Source organism: Falco cherrug, chromosome Z (assembly GCF_023634085.1).
Source record: "Falco cherrug isolate bFalChe1 chromosome Z, bFalChe1.pri, whole genome shotgun sequence".
NCBI lineage: Eukaryota > Metazoa > Chordata > Aves > Falconiformes > Falconidae > Falco > Falco cherrug.
The window spans coordinates 58504763-58512590 of NC_073720.1; the positions used below are offsets into that span (position 1 = coordinate 58504763).

A 7828-nucleotide genomic window follows, 5' to 3' on the forward strand; every position below is an offset into this window, starting at 1 on the left:
GGTCAAAATTGAGATGTAAGACCTAAGTGAACAGAATGATTAAGCTGTTTATGTGCAAAATTTTTTAAAATAATCATATATCCAGTGTGTTAAATTATTGGTGTCTTCAAGTAATTATCAAGTAAGCATTGGAAAGAACCTTTATGATGCAAATCATAGAATCATTTAGGTTGAAAAAGACCTTTGAGATCAAGACCAACTCTTACATCCCAGCTGCCAAGTCCATCACTAAACCACATCCCTAAGCATCGCATTTACACCTTTTTTAAAGGCCTCCAAGGATGGTGATTCCACCATCTCCCTGGGCAGCCTGTTCCAGTGCTTCACCACCCTTTCAGTGAAGAAGTTTTTCCTAATATCCAATCTAAACCTCCCCTGGTGCAACTTGAGGCTGTTTCCTCTCATCCTGTTGCTAGTTACCTGGGAGAAGAGACCAACCCCATCTGCCTACAGCCTCCTGCCAGGGAGTTGTGGAGAGCAGTAAGGGCCCCCCTGAGCCTCCTCTTCTCCAGACTGAAGAACTCCAGTTTCCTCAGCTGCTCCTCAGAAGGGTTGTGCTCCAGATCCTTCACCTTGTAGCGAAGGGCCCGAAACTGAACACGGGGTTTGAGGTGCAGCCTCACCAGTGCCCAGTACAGGGGGACGGTCACTGCCCTGGTCCTGCTGGCCACACTGTGTCTGACACAGGCCAGGGTGCTGCTGGCCACCTGGGCCCCCTGGGCACACTGCTGGCTCCTGCCCAGCCAGCCGTCACCCAGCACCCCCAGGCCCTTTCCCACCAGGCCCTTTCCAGCCGCTCTGCCCCAGCCTGTAGCGCTGCGTGGGGCTGGTGTGACCCAAGGGCAGGACCCGGCACTGAGCCCTGCTGAACCTCATACAACTGGCCTGGGCCCATCGGTCCAGCCTGCCCAGGTCCCTCTGCAGAGCCAGCCTGCCCTCAGGCAGATCAACTCACCTCCCAGCTTGGTGTGGTCAGCAAACTCACTGAGGGTGCACTTGATCCCCTCATCCAGATCATCAATAAAGACATATTAAACAGAACTGGCCCCAGTACTGAGCCCTGGGGAACTCCACTTGTAACCGACTACCAGCGGGATGCAACTCCACTTACTATCACTCTTACAGTATTTTTGTTGTCTTTACTTCATTTCCGTATGTTAATTTATGCTTTCTCCTGTAAGCTTTATCACATCAAAAGAGGCACCATTTCTTTCCTTTTCACTCATCTTTTCTATGCCTTTTTTCCTTGCATTTTCTCAGTGTATTCTTGCTTTGTTGGTCCTACCACTGAGATACTCTCACAGGATTAGGAATTTCATCACCTTCAATCCTAGTCACGAGTAGACACATTGACTTGAGCAAGGATTAGATGTATGCATCAGGACTGCAGGGTAAGACCCTGCATTAGGGACTGTTCTGTCCACTGCTGGACACTGGATGAACACTAGTCCAATTAGCTTAGATAAGAACAGAGACACTCAGCAGTTCACTGGACGGAAGCCAGCATTCGCTAACAATGCTCTACATGACAGGTTATTCTTACTACAAGCAGCAGTGCTTGGGTAGCTCAGAATAGTAACTTCTTAATTTTGAGTGAAAAACCACTCTCCATCATAAATGTAGTTAAAGCTCTGTCTAGAATTTGTTAATTTTCACTGTGAATAACATCTGTAATAGAATTTCTTTATAATGCAAGTGATGACAAGCTTTGTGATAATAAAGGCAATCAAATATTTTTGTAACATATGCCTCTGGGATCATCTTGTTAGGCAGGAAAAGTTGTCTTAAAAATGCTTGTTGGACGTAAAATTGAAAATACAGGAGTTACTTTACTTCACTTTTATATATTTATATAATGGATATTTTATGTGAAAACATGAGTTCAGTTTTCTAAACAAGCATGTTCAGTGAACTTACACAGTAATGATGAGACACTGGCAGAAAAGACAAACTAAAAAAAGGAAAGGAAAATATGGAGAAAATATTTAACAATGTTGAATCAGAATGCTGTGGTGACACAATACATTTGCAAAATATTTAATGCTTTTTCAGGATAATATTAATTGCCCTTTCAGTCAGTCTCTTTCTTATAATTTCAGTATCTTATGTTGTAGAAGGCATGGCTATAAATATATTTGGCGGCAGCTCACTGTATGCTTCCCCACTAAATCCTATACTGTTCACAGACTGTAGAAGAATGATGTCACAGAATACCAAAACAATCCTTTCTGAAACAAGACCCTTCTACTGCTCTTTCTTTCTGAATTTCAAATGCATCAAAGCCTTCTGATTACCTTCCTCTGGATACAAAATCCTACTTTTTGTCCTCATTGCCTTACGTAACCTTAACTACACTGGATTTTGTTCTCATTGAGTTTCATTGTGTTTCTTCTTCTGTTTCTCTGTATTCATCCCTTCCATACTAATCTTTGCTCTGACTTTGTTCCTTGTTACCAGCTACATTTGGCCTAGTCTCTCACTGCTTAGTTCCTCTCCTCCTCTAAGACTATTCTTAAAGCTTGATTTTTCCTTGTGAATTTTTTTTACTCTCCTTACTGATTGTGTTTTGTGGCATATTACCTATGTTAGCTTTTACGCATTGAGGCAGATGCCCCACAGATAATTTACTCTTAACAGAGATAATGTCATTAGAATGAGTTGTGAATGAGAGCCTAGTAGTTCCACAGAGAGCAAGCGAAAAGGGGTCATCATTGATTTACCTCTTATTTACCTCACTTCTTATTCACATACCTTCTGGCTATGCCTTTTTTTCTACAAAGATGCTCCAAATCTCTTTATCAAGCCCCTACTATTACCTTATTTGAATAATTTCTGAACACCCATTTTCACTGTACTGTTGCCAGAGAATGTATTCTACACCAAACACATGCCAGAAAAGCAATGTTATAAAAAATGCCGGTCTTAGTAGTGTTTGTTACTCTTTGCCTCAGCTGGTGTGAATCTTACTTCCATTTGTTTGTAGTTTCATCTATATATTTTCCAGAAAAGGATGGTCTTTAAAAAAACACAAGGACCAATGTTTGCAAAATGTCTAGAACAAGGGAAGCAGGCAGCCATTTACAGGGGCTGTAACAGGACCCTAAAGCATTTTACAAAATCAATTAAAGCATTCCATTCAAATGAGACTCAGTACCTATCTAGCAGTATCCAATTAGCTACAAGAATATCACATCCAAATTAAAAACTTAGAAAAGCATGGGTAAGTGAAATTAATCTGCAGCAGGTATTGTACTAGGATCCAGTGATCAACCATTTTATTTCAGGAAATGTGCTGTGGGACTTTTAATGAGCACACCAAATCAGAGCCTTGCTTTTTCAGATCATGAAAAGACAGCAACACTAGTCAATAATATATCTGCAGTTCTGATAGTCAAGGAAGATTACTGTCTAAGCAACTAGAATGTCACTTGTGTCTAAAATGAGCACATTCAGGAAATCCAAACCCCATGTAATAAGATTTTGCATTATTTTGGACTCTTCTATAAGCAAGAAGTGATACCAGACAAAGTGTTAAATGGGTTTTGACCTATCTTTTTCAAAGGAATAGTGGGCACACTGTTGTCACCATTAAGTTAAACATACCTCCCTGCAGGCAAGGTGCTCTTCACTTTACTTTTAAAAGAAGGCTAATAAAGTAGGAGTCAGTCAAATGTTTTCAAGATTATTTTAACTGAGAACTGAGAATGCAAGTGCCAGCAAATCCTTAGTAAAAAATAGTTCAGCTATCATGGGTCGTACATGCACAAGCATTTCTGCCTTTTTAGGGAGAAGTCAAGTTCTAGGTCCAGCATTCAGTTCTTAAACTCTGCAAGGCCACATTTAACACTTACTTTTTTAATAAAGCTTCTGCCTACTTACTAAGTTAAACATGCTGTTTAATTATGTTGAGCTCTTGCTACAACAAGAAGAAATTATGCATTAATAAAGGTAAAGCATTTATTTTATAATTTGGAGATATTTCATTTCCGCATCAGCACTATTTATCTCTACCTTCATTTAAAGATATACAGTATTCCACGGCAACAAAATGGAGAATGAGTAGGTAGCCACTGTGCTGTAAATGGACCATACACAGATCACATGACGATTTTAACACAATTACTATATAATGAGTATTTCAACTTACTGATCAGATTTTTCCAGTGTTATCAGTTTAATGCAATAGATGTTCATGTATTTGTTGTCATCTATGTAAAAGCATTTTAAAAATCTGACATAGAGAACATATTTTATTATGGACTACATCTATTATACTGGATAAAAGTCACTTTGTCTTCCAGAAAAATTTCTGAAAATACATATTAAAAAAAATCCTAGGAACAGCCATTTCTGTTTCCATCGTTGAACTTCTGCTATTCCTGTTTTAGAGACCAAAGGAAAAACTGCTAATATGAGTGTTAGATGGATTAGCCCTTTTCTTGTAAATTTGTCATTCCAGTATTTAGTGTGCTATCTTGGATTTTAGTTGCTTTTGTTTCTGTGTTGGCGTGTAATTCATGCTTTGTCAGTATCAAACACAACAGCAGGCAAGTGAAATACCTTTCAGGTGTGATGTGGCAATTGGTCATTTTCTTAGTAGAAATCTCACTATAACACACAATCATTTCCAGTAATGAAAAATAATTTCTATAGTTGAAAATATTACTGTCAATGAAGTACTACAATTCTTCATCAAGTCAAATTATTCAACTTCTTTGAGCTTCAGAATTGTCCATCCATCATAACAGAAACAATGTAAATCCAAAATCTTTGATTATACTTGAAACTCAGCTCATCAATAGAAACCTGCACAACAGTTGTACACTATAAAAATTTTCAAAGAAAATGAGGTAGCTTTTTAGAGAATGTCTGTGACTACAAAATAGAAATTACAGTTCAGTGAGAAAAATCTTTCATATCTCACAGAATGCAGTAAGGGCAAAAAACCACCCCTATCCTAGCTTGTTGGGAAACTTGGATATCTTTTCCGATTATGCAGTTTCCAGGGTCACTTTCTCCAGAAGACTGCAAAAAGTAGGAGTAATTTGGGTTTAGAATGATAAAAATGGGATGTTTAAAATTTCATAGGCTCTTGTTTAGTTTTAGCAGGTGTGTTGAGAAAAGCTCTGCATTTCTTCACTGAACTGGGAGAGTGCCAGTGTCAGAATGTTTCTCTCCTTCAACAGAAATAAGAAAGTACTTTACCAAAGAGAGTTTAGTTTGCAGGATGATGAAATGGTAGGAGGAAAAAAACTGCTATCCAGGCTTATTTAAGCTCTGCAAACTTGTTTGTAAGTTCGTAAGCTTCTCTGCTCAACAGTATGTAATATTGCTTCTTGATCAATAATCCTGTAGTCTTCCTCACACTCCACACCTTAAATACTAGTTGCAGAAAGACAATACAATTAAACTAAAGTTCATTCAGGTGCGCCTTCACTTCTAAAATTGTATGCTGCTATACTTTTAGTCTCTATATGCTAAAAGTAAGATGACACATACAATCTTGGGAATCAAAAAGCTATTTTAGAAATCCCTATCATTTAGGAAAATATTCCTATTTACAATCAAAAACCTACCTGAAAAATCCCTTCTATTTAGGAAACTATCATTTGTATTTATTCACAAAACTAAACCATATACTGAGCTACAACTGAAATTCTTTAGTTGTATTATGTTATGTACTATGTAAAACACCTGCTGAAATCCCATTTTATAAAATCTATGATGAGCTACAACAATTACTATCTACTGCCTGACAGGGTGTCACTTAAAATTAAAAGAAGTTTACACTTACTGTTACTATGCACCAATATTCATTTTCCTCAGACGCTTGCTATTATTGACTCTCTGTGAATAGTTTGCTTTCCTAAGCTCATGAAGGAGGGGCTGGCTGCCTTGCCTTGCTAAGGCTTAATAGGATAACAAGTTCAAATTTTTTTTTCCGTTGGACTTACCCACTTCTCTACTGTCAACCCCAGTCAGCAATGATATGCCGTATACAAATATCCTTCCAACCACTGAAGCAATAAAGGACTACTAGTTATTGAACTATTAACAACTAAAGCATGTAAAAAAAATAACAACTCAATTTACTGGTGCTTTACAAAATGTCAGCTTTGTGTGAAAAGCCTTAAATCAATCAGATTACTTAATTCAAATTAAAGATAAAAGAGGGAGCAATGTTGTTCTCTGTCTTGCTCCACTTCCTTTTCTATTTCTGTCTCCTAAGCTCAGAATCTGATTAGTATATTTAATTCCATGAAGCATCATGACTGGTCTACCTTTAATGAGCCCACTGACATCCACTCCTTCTTCCTTCACATGTTGTAGAATCCAAGATAATAATGTGACAATATTCCTATACAAACCACAAAATATAATGTTCATGCTATAATTATCAACATTGGAATTACTTTATTTTTCACATGTTTACACATAGTATAAAAGAAGTATTCTCATAGGGACCAATGCAAAGTTTGTAAAAATTTCAGAATTGGTATTGTAGTTACATGAGCTTACATAAGATGCCATTACATCACATGAGCCTATAGCTTGGTTAGTAGTATCAATTTTGTTTTACTTAAACATAAACCCATAATCTATTTTTCCCCATTATTACATTATATTTCTATTATTTGTAAATTATTATAATTTCAAAAACACATAAAATACAGAATATTTACAAATTATATATTGAATACAAGTTAATTCTCCGTAGTGTACATGCAAACTGGGAGAAAAGGCATCTCCAGGATTTTCTGCCTTGTAATGAGTACTCTGTAATGAGTAACTCTTTTTGCTCTGGTGCCATTGCAGAAGAAACAAAGATGACAGTGAGATCATTATTACAAACAGTGAACAAAACCTTTCTATCTTTAGTGGTTTAAGCAAAACTATTTTCTTAATGTACTGCATTAACTTAGTGGCAAGAAATTGCCTGCTTGCAAAGTTGCATTCTTTTGGATAAGCCAAGCAACTCAAACCTTATGGAGGTTTTGCCCTGACCATATTCCAGTCAGAACCACTACACTCTGTGTTTAATTGTTGCTAAATTTAATTTGGCACTTCTCTAAATTGCTCTAATTGCTAAAAACCTACAGCATTTGCCTCTTAAATTGGGTATTTAATAAGTAATCTGCAAACAATAACTATCTTCTAGCAAGCTTCTATACACAGACATCCTCAAACCAAAACTCAATCCTAAGACCTACGAACACATCAAATTAAGCAATTAAAAGCCAGGAAGAGTTTAAATAAAAAAAATTAAATTATCAAATTTGTATCCTTAAACAAGGGGTATTTTCACCTTCTTCGTGAATGGTTCATCTGCTGGGGAGGGAAAAAAGAAAAGAAAGCTTAAAAAGGACTGTTGGTTTAGCTTTTGAAAATGTGTGTGTATTTAAAATTGTTGCAACACCAGAAGATGTTAGAACTGAAAATCATTAAAATATCACTCTCAAACTGACAAGATTATTGAATTTTCTTTTTCATATACTCCCTTTCTGCTTGTTTCACGCAGTAAAATGAAATTTCTCAAATTATTTATTAGTATTATAATTGCAGATATAGATTGTTTATACACATTCTCAATTAAAAAAAAAAAAGATTCTTAACATCAGTGTTTGTTATGGATACTTTCTTCTGAGTTTCACAGTTACAAAGCCACCCCTATAGCGACCCAACATAATTTCCTACATGAAAAACTAGTAATAGGATGGGTCTTACACATGTATTTTTAGTTACCTCATTGTGACAAATTATTTATCATGCTACCTATATTTGCTCTTTGCTTCACCTCCCTTCTATCTGCTTTTTATTTCTTCATTGT

At 36.8% G+C, this 7828-nt stretch overlaps 1 protein-coding gene across 2 annotated transcripts in view; it reads right to left on the bottom strand.

Moving 5' to 3' along the window:
- The window catches only part of LOC102058570 (uncharacterized), a 51103-nt gene extending 44939 nt beyond the window's left edge, over positions 1 to 6164 (bottom strand). Inside the window, exon 1 of one of the 2 annotated variants that reach the window (XM_027813086.2) lies at positions 5795 to 6164. The gene's annotated coding sequence lies outside the window, so the exon portion shown is untranslated. The remainder of the gene's footprint in view (positions 1 to 5794) is intronic. The other variant, XM_027813087.2, reaches the window with a different exon arrangement.
- Between the last annotated feature and the right edge of the window lie 1664 nt (positions 6165 to 7828).